The sequence below is a fragment of the Quercus robur genome, chromosome 9 (genome assembly GCF_932294415.1).
Source record: "Quercus robur chromosome 9, dhQueRobu3.1, whole genome shotgun sequence".
NCBI classification, from domain to species: Eukaryota; Viridiplantae; Streptophyta; class Magnoliopsida; order Fagales; family Fagaceae; genus Quercus; species Quercus robur.
In genome coordinates, this window is record NC_065542.1 from 2,189,347 (window position 1) to 2,205,038 (window position 15,692).

The 15,692-nt window shown below is 36.6% G+C and overlaps 1 pseudogene; it reads left to right on the forward strand.

Moving 5' to 3' along the window:
- LOC126699311 (protein DETOXIFICATION 14-like) lies at window positions 1-9,418 on the forward strand (annotated as a pseudogene).
- The last annotated feature ends 6,274 nt before the right edge of the window (window positions 9,419-15,692 follow it).

Consider the following 15,692-nt stretch of genomic DNA (forward strand, 5'->3'; position numbering starts at 1 on the left):
TTCGGAAGGAATTAAGGTAGGAAATGGAAGGGAAGTGGGAGGTGTTTGTGAAAGAGATAAAGATGGTGAGCTTTTTATCAGAACCAATGGTAGCTGTCTCGGTCTTGCAGTATAGCCTGCCGTTTGTTACCCTGATGATGGTGGGACACCTTGATGAACTCTCTCTTTCCGGGGTCTCTGTCGCCTTTTCTTTCACCATTGTAACTGGCTACAGTCTCATTGTAAAGTTCTTTTGTCCCCTTTGTCCTCCTCTAGATAAATTTCATGCATGCATTATAGCTGAAAAAATTGAAAACCCTGCTTTTTAATCAGTGTAGAATAGAAGACACACCTATAGATTTACCAATCACTAATGAAATATATATCCATAGTAAAGCTGCAAAAAAAAAAAATCAGCTTAATTGATAATGTGGCTATCTGAATAACTTTGGCCTGGTTTAAACTCGACCACCTTTGTGCTTGAAGTCGTTTGGCAAGCCCAAAAAAATCCAGTTTTTTGGGATTATTTTGAGAGGTTATACACACACCAAAAAAATATAATAAAATAATCCCCAATTTTTATTCTTGTATTACTTTCAACAAATAAGCAATCAGATCCTAATGCACTAGTCTTTTTCTTTTTTTTTCTTTTTTTTCTTTTGTGTGTGTGTGTGTGTGTGTTGGTAGTGTTGAAATGGGCTGTATGTGTGACTTGAATTGTCAAGCCCAAGTCCACATAAGTTGATAGAATCCTAGTTGAAAAGGGAATCCCACTCCAGCCGACTTTTGACATATATATATATATATATATATATATATATATATATATTAGGTTTTGTGTAGTATAGTGTAGCCGTGAGAACATAGAGATTAAAAAAAGAGTAATTCCAATTAACCTAGTGAGCAAGCCACATGAGAGAAAATAGAGAAAAGAGAGGCAGTCAGCTTCTATTCTTATTTTTTCTGTGAGAGAGTACTAGGGTGTAATTGGGATTTGGGTTTCTTGAGAGTGTTCTTGTGCACTATTGTATTTTCCCTGATAATAGTGAAATCCCTGCAACTCCGTGGACGTAGGCAAATTGCCGAACCACGTAAAATATTGTCTTGTGCGTGTGATTATTTTTCTTTGACGTGTGTTTTCTCTATTTGTTTTGTTTCTCACAGGTTGGAATTTTTGGTTAAATTCCCTACAACTGGTATCAGAGCCTAGGGTTAGGTTTGAGTGGGAGCAATGACAGAGGAAGCAGGAAAGGCGTCTGGAATAGAAAAGTTTGATGGCACAGACTTCGCGTATTGGAGGATGCAGATTGAGGATTACCTTTATGGGAGGAAATTGCATCAACCGCTTCTAGGGGAAAAACCTGAGGCTATGAAGGCTGAGGAATGGGCTCTTCTTGACAGACAGGTACTAGGAGTTATCAGGTTAACTCTGTCTAGGTCTGTTGCACACAATGTTGTAAAGGAGAAGACCACAGCAGATCTGATGAAGGCTTTGTCTGGTATGTATGAAAAGCCGTCAGCAAACAATAAGGTGCACTTGATGAAGAAACTGTTTAATCTGAAGATGGCAGAGAATGCATCAGTAGCACAACATCTGAATGAATTTAATACTATCACAAATCAATTGTCGTCTGTAGAAATTGATTTTGATGATGAGATTCGTGCTCTGATCGTCTTGGCTTCTTTGCCAAACAGTTGGGAGGCAATGAGGATGGCAGTAAGCAATTCTACAGGAAAGGAAAAACTCAAGTACAATGATATACGAGATTTAATTCTGGTTGAGGAGATTCGCAGAAGAGATGCAGGTGAATCCTCAGGATCTGGTTCTGCCCTAAACCTTGAGACAAGAGGCAGAGGTAATAACAGAAATTCAAATCGGGGCAGATCAAAATCCAGAAATTCTAATAGGAACAGAAGTAAATCTAGATCAGGCCAACAAGTACAATGCTGGAATTGTGGGAAAACAGGTCACTTTAGGAATCAATGCAAAAGTCCTAAGAAGAAGAATGAAGATGATTCTGCTAATGCTGTAACAGAAGAGGTACAGGATGCATTACTTCTTGCAGTAGACAGTCCACTTGATGATTGGGTTTTGGATTCAGGAGCTTCGTTTCATACCACTCCACACCGAGAAATCATACAGAATTATGTTGCAGGTGATTTTGGTAAGGTGTATTTGGCTGATGGTTCAGCCTTGGATGTTGTGGGTATGGGAGATGTTCGAATATTGTTGCCCAATGGGTCTGTTTGGTTACTGGAGAAGATTCGACATATTCCTGACCTGAGGAGGAATCTGATTTCTGTTGGACAACTTGATGATGAAGGACATGCAATACTATTTGTTGGTGGTACTTGGAAGGTTACAAAGGGAGCTAGGGTATTGGCTCGTGGAAAGAAAACTGGTACTCTGTACATGACCTCAAGTCCAAGAGACACAATTGCAGTTGCTGATGCAAGTACTGATACAAGCCTATGGCACCGAAGACTTGGTCACATGAGTGAGAAAGGGATGAAGATGCTGCTGTCAAAAGGAAAATTACCAGAATTGAAGTCCATTGATTTTGACATGTGTGAAAGTTGCATCTTAGGAAAGCAGAAAAAGGTGAGCTTCTTGAAAACTGGCAGAACACCGAAGGCTGAAAAATTGGAGTTAGTACACACTGATTTGTGGGGGCCTTCTCCGGTTGCATCCCTTGGAGGTTCAAGGTACTATATCACTTTTATTGATGACTCAAGCAGAAAGGTATGGGTTTATTTTCTGAAAAATAAATCTGATGTATTTGAAACCTTTAAGAAGTGGAAGGCCATGGTTGAGACAGAAACAGGTTTGAAAGTAAAATGTTTGAGGTCAGATAATGGAGGAGAGTACATAGATGGAGGGTTCAGTGAGTATTGTGCTACACAGGGAATTAGGATGGAGAAGACCATTCCTGGGACACCACAGCAGAATGGTGTGGCTGAGCGCATGAATAGAACTCTCAATGAGCGTGCTAGGAGTATGAGGTTGCATGCTGGACTACCAAAAACTTTTTGGGCTGATGCTGTTAGCACTGCAGCTTACCTGATAAACCGAGGACCTTCAGTTCCCATGGAGTTCAGACTTCCTGAGGAGGTTTGGAGCAGTAAAGAGGTAAAGTTTTCACACTTAAAAGTTTTTGGTTGTGTTTCCTATATTCATATTGATTCTGATGCTCGTAGTAAACTTGATGCAAAGTCTAAAATATGTTTTTTCATTGGCTATGGTGATGAGAAATTTGGCTATAGGTTTTGGGATGAACAAAACAGGAAAATCATCAGAAGTAGAAATGTGATATTTAATGAACAGGTTATGTACAAGGACAGGTCAACTGTAGTGTCAGATGTTACAGAGATAGATCAAAAGAAATCTGAGTTTGTCAACTTAGATGAATTGACTGAAGGTACTGTCCAGAAAAGGGGTGAAGAAGATAAAGAGAATGTAAATTCACAAGTAGATCTGAGTACACCTGTAGCTGAAGTCCGTAGATCTTCCAGAAACATTAGACCTCCACAGCGTTATTCACCCACTCTAAATTATCTCCTGTTGACTGATGGTGGTGAGCCAGAGTGTTATAATGAAGCCTTGCAAGATGAGAATTCAAGCAAGTGGGAGTTAGCCATGAAGGATGAGATGGATTCCTTGTTGGGGAATCAAACATGGGAACTGACTGAATTGCCAGTAGGAAAGAAGGCTTTGCACAACAAGTGGGTATACAGAATAAAGAATGAGCATGATGGTAGCAAACGTTACAAGGCCAGATTAGTTGTTAAAGGGTTCCAGCAGAAGGAAGGCATTGACTACACAGAGATATTTTCTCCAGTTGTGAAGATGTCAACAATCAGACTAGTACTAGGAATGGTGGCTGCAGAAAACTTACATCTTGAGCAATTAGATGTGAAGACAGCATTCCTTCATGGTGACTTGGAGGAAGACCTTTACATGATTCAGCCAGAAGGGTTCATTGCTCAAGGACAAGAGAATTTAGTTTGCAAACTGAGAAAGAGCTTGTATGGCCTAAAACAAGCTCCTAGACAGTGGTACAAGAAATTTGACAGTTTTATGCATAGAATTGGGTTCAAGAGATGTGAAGCTGATCACTGTTGCTATGTTAAGTCTTTTGACAATTCTTACATCATATTACTGTTGTATGTGGATGATATGCTTATTGCAGGGTCTAGCATTGAGGAGATTAATAATCTGAAGAAGCAATTGTCCAAACAGTTTGCAATGAAGGATTTGGGAGGTGCAAAACAAATCCTTGGTATGAGAATCATTAGAGACAAGACTAATGGTACATTGAAGCTTTCACAATCAGAGTATGTGAAGAAAGTTCTCAGCAGGTTCAACATGAATGAAGCTAAACCAGTGAGCACACCCTTGGGTAGTCATTTCAAACTAAGCAAAGAACAATCACCGAAGACAGAAGAAGAAAGGGACCACATGAGCAAGGTGCCCTATGCCTCAGCTATTGGCAGCTTGATGTATGCTATGGTGTGTACAAGGCCAGACATTGCACATGCAGTGGGAGTTGTGAGCAGATTCATGAGTAGGCCTGGAAAGTAGCATTGGGTGGCAGTCAAGTGGATTCTGAGATATCTGAAGGGTTCATCAGATACATGTCTTTGCTTCACAAATGCAAGTTTGAAACTGCAGGGTTATGTAGATGCTGATTTTGTTGGTGATATTGATAGTAGAAAAAGTACTACTGGGTTTGTTTTTACTCTGGGTGGTACAGCTATATCATGGGCTTCAAATTTACAGAAGATTGTTACTTTGTCTAGTACAGAAGCTGAGTATGTTGCAGCAACTGAAGCTGGAAAGGAGATGATTTGGCTACATGGTTTCTTAGATGAATTGGGTAAGAAGCAAGAGATGGGCATTCTACACAGTGACAGTCAGAGTGCAATCTTTCTTGCCAAGAATTCAGCTTTTCATTCAAAGTCGAAGCACATACAGACAAAATACCACTTTATCCGTTACCTTGTTGAAGATAAGCTGGTAATGCTTGAGAAGATTTGTGGATCTAAGAACCCGGCAGACATGTTGACTAAGGGTGTCACTATTGAGAAGTTGAAGCTGTGCGCAGCTTCAATTGGTCTTCTAGCTTGAGGACAGGAGGATGAGTTGCAGGGATGAGGGACTGTGTTATGGAGGATTGTGGCTAATGCTTGCAGCTTGTGAGCCCTTAAGGGCTAAGGTGGAGCTGATGGAGGAGTTTGCTCGTGTAGCTTGATCAATTCAAGCCAAGGTGGAGATTTGTTGAAATGGGCTGTATGTGTGACTTGAATTGTCAAGCCCAAGTCCACATAAGTTGATAGAATCCTAGTTGAAAAGGGAATCCCACTCCAGCCGACTTTTGACATATATATATATATATATATATATATATATTAGGTTTTGTGTAGTATAGTGTAGCCGTGAGAACATAGAGATTAAAAAAAGAGTAATTCCAATTAACCTAGTGAGCAAGCCACATGAGAGAAAATAGAGAAAAGAGAGGTAGTCAGCTTCTATTCTTATTTTTTCTGTGAGAGAGTACTAGGGTGTAATTGGGATTTGGGTTTCTTGAGAGTGTTCTTGTGCACTATTGTATTTTCCCTGATAATAGTGAAATCCCTGCAACTCCGTGGACGTAGGCAAATTGCCAAACCACGTAAAATATTGTCTTGTGCGTGTGATTATTTTTCTTTGACGTGTGTTTTCTCTATTTGTTTTGTTTCTCACAGGTTGGAATTTTTGGTTAAATTCCCTACAGGTAGAGCTCAAGATTCTTCACAATCCTAAATGAACTTGATTGACTTGCCTAAAACTAACAGCCTAGTAGCTGTTTATTTAAATATGTAAATTAGTAAATCAAAAGCATAATTCTTTGTCAAATGTATATCCAAACCATATTTATTGTTGTTCTTTTTGTCTGCTAGTTTGAGAATCTGATATGTCTGATTAAGGAATATAATTCAATCGTCATGATAAGTGAATTTTTGACTGCTAAGCAGTGTGGGATGGCTGGTGCATTAGAGACTTTATGCGGACAAGCCTATGGGGCAGAGCAATATAAAAAACTTGGAATTTATACTTATGTCGCCATCATGTCTCTTATTCTGGCTTGTATTCCAATATCTATCCTATGGATGTTCACAGACAAATTACTAATACTCATAGGCCAAGATCCAACAATCTCACATATAGCTCACAAATACTGCGTATGCCTCATCCCTAACCTGTTTGCATACGCTATACTTCAACCACTAGTTCGCTATTACCAGACTCAGCAGTGGCGACTCCAGGAATATTTTTCAGGGTGTTCCTAGGTGGACTTACTCTGTTACAATTTTTTTTTTCTTTAGATTCTCTATTACAATTTTTTCTTTTTTAGATTTTAGTTCAATTTTTTTTTTAGCTTTTTCTTTTTGCTTGAAAGCAATGTTATGAATACTGTTTTGGACATTGTTTCGATTTGTTTAGTGGAACGGAATATTTCGGTACTGATCTATTTCGACGTACCATTTCAGGGTATTTCGGGGTTTCTAAAAAAAATTAAAAATAATATATGTTTATATTTATATTTTCTTATACAACATAAAATTATTGATCCAAATAAGTAAACCTCAAGTAAAACAAATCGTTTAGTTTTTCTTTTTTGACACTCAGATCATTTAGTTATTACATAACAATTACTGTTTTATAATATTAAAACATAAATATGTAATTAAATAATAAAAAACAACAACCAAAAATAGTACAATAAGAAGAAGAAGAAGTAGGGGTGACCTTTACGATGGCTGGATTTGTTTTTTAGGCATTCGACGCAGGTAATGACATGCTGTGCTGACCAGTTTGTCCGTTTAGGGATTTTTCTTTTTTTCTTCTAAAAACTGGTACTGGCCGAAATGTAACAAATAATCCACCAAAATTTAATTTTGAGAAATGTAACAAATAATCCATCAAAATTTAATTTTGAGAAATGATATGTCCATAACATTTTCACAACATTTTTATAACAAATCCTAAGTGGTAGGTTGTTATTGGTTATTATTGTTGTCATAAAAAAATAATCTTAGTGCTAGGTTCAAATTTGAACTAATAACAACTAACCATCTGTGATTTGTTATGAAAATATTATAAAAATGTTGTGGACATAGCATCTCTCTTTAATTTTATTGACATAAAAAAATTTTGAGGGTGTTCCTAATTTTTTTGAGGGTGTTCCTATTTTTTTTTTTTTTTAAGGGTAGATAAATAAAAAATGTTTAATTATTATATATAATTTTTTTTTTTTCAAGTCAGGGTGGTCCCAGGACCACCCTGACCTCTATGTGGCGCCGCCACTGAGACTCAGAGCCTGATCCTTCCATTGCTCTTTAGTTCATTTGCAGCTCTATGTTTCCATATACCTTTTTGTTGGACTCTAGTTTTTAAATTAAAGTTAGGAAGTAGTGCGGCTGCATTAGCCTCTGCTTCATCATATTTGTTGGATGTGCTCATGCTTGATGCTTTGGGTATACATGAAGTACTCTTCTGCTTGTGAGAAAACTCGTGCCGTATTCTCAAAGGATGTCTTCTTCAGCATGAGGGAGTTCTTTCGTTTTGCTGTTCCTTCAGCTGGAATGGTTTGGTAATTTTCTGCTCTGTTCTTTCTTTCAAGAAATTTGTAGTCTTCACTTTTGGCTACAAGTCTCTTAGCATTTTATTGCTTGTCAATCATAGTAGTCTTGAATGGTGGTCGTTTGAGGAACATATTTTGCTTTCTGGGCTTTTACCAAATCCAGAATTGGAGACTTCAGTGCTTTCGCTATGGTATGCTTCTTTTCCATATTTACTGTATGAGATTTACAATAGAATGCTTCTAATTTTCCACTGCATGCAGCCTTAAAATTACTAATTTGCAGTACTGCATACCATATGGATTTGCGTCAACAGCAAGGTTTGCTCTTAAATTTGTTTCCTTACGCCTAAACTTGTCTAAGCATGTTATACAATTGTTTTGAAAAAGAATGCATAAAACACTTTGTAGCACTCGGGTTTCAAATGAGTTGGGAGCTGGGGATGCACAAGCAGCTAAAATGACTGTAAAGGCCATAATGGTTCTTGTAGTGGCAGAGATGGTTATTGTAGCTGTGATTCTCTTCTTCTGCCATTGTGTTTTGGGCTATGCCTTTAGCAGTAAGAAGGAAATTGTAGATCGTATTGCAGATATGGGTCCTTTGCTTTGTCTCTCAATAATCATGGATGGCTTACAAGCAGTACTTCCAGGTAACTTTCTCACATTTCTCTCATGTAATGGGCTTTGATTTGGAGCTAAATTTTTGAAAGTTATAACTTCTTAATTCTTATCAATTCAAGTGAATACTATAGCTATACTATCAAATACACGTTAGTTCATTATTCATTTAGAATATTTTCTTTGCAATTAAAAGTTAACTAATGGGGTGGAAATATTTAAACAAGTTCACTCTTGGAAGTAAATTTCTTTCTGGATTAAAAAATAGCATTACATCCTTAACAAAAAATATCTAGTTAGTAGTTATGCTATAGTCATAACCATCATAATCATATTGTGTATATTTCATCAAAATAGATCAGCATAAGATGCCAATGTAGAACTGATTCTTTCTTGTTATATTGCTTGCCATTAAATCACAAAGTTATTTTGTGCTATATATGCATCAGGGGTTGCTAGAGGAAGTGGCTGGCAGGATATAGATATAGGAGCCAATGTAAATCTTGGAGCATATTATCTGGTTGGGGTTCCAGTAGGTGTTGTTTTGGCCTTTGTTGTACACTTGAAAGGAAAGGGTCTTTGGATCGGAATGGTGACAGGGTCTACTGTACAAGCATTTCTACTAGCTCTTAAAACAAGTTTCACAAATTGGGAAAAACAGGTTATTCGTACAAAAAAAATATATATATATTCCTTTCTATATATTTGTTTTTATTATTACACCTTTCTACAACTAAAGTAGTTCATGTTCAAATTGATCATATAGTATGAAAATTGAGAACCTTATAATAATTTGTGACTGAAATAATTGGTGTCCAATTGAGTTGGATGGACAAAATATTAGACTAAACCATTTTCAATGCTTAGTCATATTTATGTTGATGTTTCAGGCATCAAAAACAAGAGAGAGGATATTTGATGGAGATATTTAGTCCAGACTTCAGAGTTTATTGAGTTGAATGCACAAGATTTTTTATTTGTAAGATGTCCCCAAGGAGTCTAGTTTGGCTACTACTAATTTTTATCCAAAGTATGAAAGGAAAACACAATAATACATCATTCCATTTCTCACAACTTGAAAGAAGAAAAACGGGAACTCTTTCCAATGATTTGGTTGTGGAAGATTTTACAGTTTTAAGATTTAAACCTCTTTTTGTAAGAGTGAAGATTGAATTACTACAACTTTTTGTTACATATATGTATCCATAATTGTGTGTGCGTACAGTGCGTGTGTATATCTATAAAATCAAATGGATACAAAAATGCAAGTCATAAGTAATGACAATATATTCAACCGAAGGAATTGTTCACTCTTATGTGTCCTCCCATAAGAATAACTAATATCTTATACTCAACTTGAAACATTAGAGGAGCGCTGTGTTTGGCTAAACAAGCCTATTGCATTAAGTCCTCAACTATGGCAAGGGGAAGCACCATACTGTGATTTGATGTAATTTTTCTTTATTCTATTCAATAAAATTTCTACCTCTATTTGGGGGGAAAAAAAATCATGCTTGTTAGAATTATGGTGAGATCCCTTATGAATGCGAGAAAATTGAGCACTATGTTAGAGGTACCTAATAATTTTCTCAATAAGGAAGGTAAAAATAAAATAAACCATATAGGGTACATCTTTCTAGAAGAAGGGAAAAAAAAAAAAAAAAATTCCCAAGTTCAAACAAGGAGACTAAGAATGAAACTTCTAAGTAAAGGAATTTGCTTTAGATCCAATGCTGGATTTTTTGGGATTTGGATACTAGTCAAATAATTGTCACGTATTCACATCTAAATGAAATTTCAATTATAAGTTCCATTGTTGGTCACCACAAAAATTAGCCAATCTCTTTTAGTTATTTATTTATTTATAATTTTAGAGAAAGTAAAAAAGATAAAGGAAAGAATTAAGAAAGTGAGGGAATCATTATCAATGAATTAACTTTCATGTAGCAGTAGCCACCAATTTCGACCCTTCTGCCACACTAAACAAAAAACAAAGGAAAATAGGCATTCAAGAGTTAAGACTAAGCAAAATAGTTGTTGATTTGACTTGAAGCAGAAGATATTGAGAAGTTGTGAAAACAAGCACACGGAGAAAGAAAACACAGAGTCCATTCCTTTATTAAACAGGCAATTAACAATTATCTGATAATATTACATGCACGAAATATTTTTTGAATATCAAATGACAAATAAATATCAACAAGAGATGAAGAAGGAAGCAGAAGCAGAGACATTTTTGAACGGTTTTTTTATGTGACTTTTAAAAGTTTTGAAAGTATCAAGTATTGGACAAAATTTAAAGATAATTTTTATATTTTACCCTAAATTTTAGCCTAATAAAAATGTTTTTTTTTCTTCTTCTTCAATTCTCTGAACTAAGAAACTAGGGAGAAAACTTCATTATTAATGGAAATATCTCATACGTTAAACTCCACTGCATCTGAAAATGTCTGTTTTACTTTTACACACTTATTCACACACTCACCATTTTTGCATAGAAAGTCACAATTTTCAACTATTTCAAGTTACAATTTTGGTTCAAAAAATTAAATGTGTATAATTTGTATAGCGGAGCTTCGTAGTCATAGGCTCATAGCCGATAGCCGGTTACCACAAAACTACCCTGTCCACCATCATCGATTTAAAAAAGAAAAAGCAATAAAGGAAAGAGGAAAAGTGGGGGATTGGTAATCAATAACTGGTGCCACGCAAAAGCTGTGAAAAAAGTAATGGGGAAAGGAATAAATTTCCTTGAGGGTGGCCCAGGAAAAGTTGTTGACTTGACCGAGAAAGTGGGGAATCATTAGAGCATTTGTATCAAAGAGGGTATAAATGCTATAATCCTATTTTAGCATCTAAAGCACTAAAATGCAAGCAACAGCAAACATGTCATTTAAAAAAAAAAATAGCGACTGAGCTTCGGTTAGCTTTCATCTTTAAAAAAATATATTATTATTTTAATACCTGTGGTGGAAGAGGTAGTTTTTGTGGTTGTTTTTTATTATTTTAATGAGTAGTTTATATTATTTTAAATAAAATGGTAAAAAAAAAGTTTTAATGTTTGATGTATTTTAAAATGAGATGATATAATAGATAAAACAAATTTTTAAGATATTAAATGTTAAAATTTTTAAAATATTGATGTAAATGCTCTCAACGAATTGACTTTCTTGTAGCAATAGCCAGCAAGTTCGAACAGCTTTTCTACTAACTATATTAAAAGAGGCAATGCCCCTACAGTGCCCCTTTTGGTTTATTGAGTCTTTTTTTTTTTTTTTTTTTTTTTTTTTTTTCAAGTTTTGAACAATTGCAATAGTGCTACTTTAGTTTGTTCAAGTGGCACAGTAGCTACAGTGTTTTTTTTTTTTTTTTTTTAATTTTTTTTAGTCTTTTGTTTATACTTTTTTCTTTTAAATATTTATAAGAACCCGTATATATATTGTTATACTGACATAGTAAATTTCATAATATTTTCACAATCATCAAGGTGTCAATTTCTTATAAGTCAAAATAAAATAATAAAATATGAAATTGTAATCAATCACAACTGAAAATAAATGTTTTGTGAAAATATTGTGACACTTGTAGGGTGAATGGGTATAAGCTACGGTGCTTTTGGTTTGTTCAATATGTACTGTTCATTTTTTTTTCCAGTCATCGATTTGTGCTCTTTTTTCTATATATAAAAAGAGTGAATAGGCTCATAAATAGTATTTTTGGTTTAGTGACTTGCCTTTTTTTAAGGATCTTTATATGTTTGCTTTGTACTTATAATGGAAGCTTACATTATATATACACAAAAAGTAGCAAATATTATATACATTTAATAAGCTCATAAACAGTGTTATGAATAGTATTTTTGGTTTAGTGAGTTGCCTCTTTCCTTTTCTTTTTAAAATTTTTTTTTTTTTCCTTCAAGTTCACCAACTTGGTTTAAGCTTGTTTTTTTTCTTTTAAAGGATCATTATATGTTTACTTTCTACTTGTAATGTAAGCTTACATTGCATACACATAAAAAGTAGTCAATATTATATACATTTGCAAAAAAAAAAAAAAAAAAAAAAAAATTGTACAAATTTTTCAAATGTGTACAACATTTGCCAATTTTTATGTGTTTTTACAATATAAATTTACATTGTAAGTGCAATGTATATTTCTATATATATATATATATATATATATATAAAGTGAATGAGAAAAGTTACAGTAATTTAGCTACAATAGTTTTTGGTTTGTTCAACTTTCACTGTTTTGATGGCTACTTTTTTTTTTTCTTTTTTCTTTTTTTGTGAATGCATAAAGTTGTAATATATTTGCTATATTATTTTTAGTTTTTCCAATTTACGGTATTTCACATTATAATAAAATATTAACATCACAAATTGGCACAATATTTTCACAATTGTTAAGGTGTTAATTCAATATAGGTTAAAATAAAATAATAAAATATCATATTAGAACCAGTTACAACTAAAAATAAAAGTATTGTGAAAAAAAAGTGCTATATCCACAATTTTATTGTGTAATGTATAAATTACTCCTGCTAAATTTTAACATCCTAAAAATTTTCTTTACGTATTTTGAGTTTTAAATGATAAAAATTCTTAGAAAGTTAGAATGATGATATTAGGTGTTTTATTTGTTATCTAAAGAATGTTGATTTTTTAGGATTAAATTTTCAAAACTTATAATTTATGTAATGAAAAATTCAATCACACATGCCTTTTGTTATCTTTTTTTTATTTTAAATTTTATAGCAAAACTCAATTGTTTATTGTTGGAAGATGATGATATTCATTATTGTGGGGCCAAATAGTTTATGGGCCCGGCCCGCTCGCTTATGAGGAGCCCACAGGCCCAAACTGAAGGAGACTAGGGCCCAAGCTCGAATTATGGAGCCCAAAGAGGCCCACAAATACAGCCGAGGACTGCATAGTCCTCGGCAGGTCCAAGATCCCGTAGATAAGGATGGAATACCAGCACAATAAAAGGGTCAGAAAATATCTCAAGGAAATTGTCCTCAGTACCCTTCATTAATATGACACCGCACCTGACAAAACCGGATTCTTAGGCTTTACTGACAATCTCCAGCAATTTCGGGATTAGATTGATGGGACCAGTATCAGTCTTGGAAAGGTCGACTCTACACGTGGACGAAGGAAATTGAACGCATGCCGATATAAAAGGAAAATATGTAACCTGATGGGGGAGGTCCCTCCGGAGAAAAAGGAAAAAAGGGTGAATACCTCTGGGTCATGCATGAAGAACTTAACAAAACAACCGCCGAGTATTCTCGACCTAGCCTTTCAAACCCACTCTCTACAAATGATATTGTGAGGGCCCATTCACATGCGGACCCAACTACTGTTGCAGTTCGCATCGGAACGTGACCCTACAATTGGCGCCGTCTGTGGGGAGGCTTACGCGTGAGCTCGAGCAGTGGTGGAGTTAAGTTTCTGGTGAACCAGGGTCTACGAGGACGCCTGCATGACCGGCAACACCTTGTCGTTGTTCCGGTACAGGTTCCCACCAGGGGCTACGCCTCATGATGCCAGTGGCGTGGCAGTTCTAGGGGCTCCAAGCATCAAGATCGCTTCCCCCGCTTTATTCGATGAACTAATACCTCTAAGAAACGAATAAACGAACAACGAGACACAAGTTTTGGACAGAACCAAGGCCTTGCATGGTCCTCGGACCCAAGCCTCTGGGGAAACCAACTACTTACAAAGAATACAAGTTTTGGACAGAACCAAGGCCTTGCATGGTCCTTCGACCCAAGCCTCTGGGGAAACCAACAACTTACACAGAAAATACAAGTTTTGGACAGAACCAAGGCCTTGCATGGTCCTCGGACCCAAGCCTCTGGGGAAACCAACTACTTACAGAAAAACATATAAGTTTTGGACAGAACCAAGGCCTTGCATGGTCCTCGGACCCAAGCCTCTGGGGAAACCAACTACTTACAAAGAATACAAGTTTTGGACAGAACCAAGGCCTTGCATGGTCCTTCGACCCAAGCCTCTGGGGAAACCAACAACTTACACAGAAAATACAAGTTTTGGACAGAACCAAGGCCTTGCATGGTCCTTCGACCCAAGCCTCTGGGGAAACCAACAACTTACACAGAAAATACCAGTTTTGGACAGAACCAAGGCCTTGCATGATCCTCGGACCCAAGCCTCTGGGGAAACCAACTACTTACAGAAAAACATACAAGTTTTGGACAGAACCAAGGCCTTGCATGGTCCTTCGACCCAAGCCTCTGGGGAAACCAACTACTTATAAAAGAATACAAGTTTTGGACAGAACCAAGGCCTTGCATGATCCTCGGACCCAAGCCTCTGGGGAAACCAACTACTTACAAAGAATACAAGTTTTGGACAGAACCAAGGCCTTGCATGATCCTCGGACCCAAGCCTCTGGGGAAACCAACTGCTTAAAAGGAAAAACTGGGTTACATGGATTCTCTAGTTTGCCCTCGGATCATCAACACTAAAGGGACCAGTATGGAATGGAGTGACATGTTTCCAAAAACATATTCGAAGTCGCTCGATGCTCAGTCACCCCCTTCAGTGAATTATTTGGAGTTCATCGTTTCTCGGACAGCATTCTCGCACATATCACAGGACGTTCAACCGTTACCTAGGTTAGTTTCCTAAATTTAACTTACTATCAATTATTATTATGCCTGGTAGTATAGGTAAATTAGAACGAGTTGAATCGTGTTTCAAGGGGCTCCTGCCCTAAGTATCGCTGAGAGAAAGCACATACAGGGAGTACACTCATTCACAAGGTGGTGTGCCAAAAGAACAATACCCAAAACAAGTATATAAACTTCTATTTTTATTACAACGAAAAAATAGTACAGTGTACAATGAAAAGCTGGAATCAGCCTGCGTCAAAGCTTAATACATGAGTACTACATAAGCAAGAAAAAGACAAATACAAGAAAGCTGGAGAAAGCCGAGGAGGTATGTCAGAGGATAGGTTGGCTACAGCTCTGAGACCTTATCCTTCCCCCGCGCTCCTTCATGCCCATAACTCAGGCAGCCAAAGAAACCCAACTTGAGCCTGACACCATTGAAGGAAAGATGCAGGGAGTGGGAGACTGAGGGGCTTTCTCTAAATATTCGCCTGCTACATAGTAGAGGCGATGATGGCGGAGAACCTTCCTTCTGACACACCAAAATTCTGGCGTGAGCAGAACCTGCTTCGGATTTTAGCTAAAAGGAGGGGAGACACTCTTTCCCCTTGGTTGAAATAGGGTGTTCGCCTGAATCTATGCTTCCTGTGCCCATGCCTTACTATTATAAACCTCATGAGGACATGGCGCTCCTGCGGCGGAGAGATTTCTTTCTTCCCAACTCTCGCCTTCAACATGTTATGCCAGGAAAGGGGAGCTCTGGATATGGGAGTATGGTGTGAGTGAAAACCAAAAGGATGGGTGTATATATATAAAGCAACCCTTTCCCC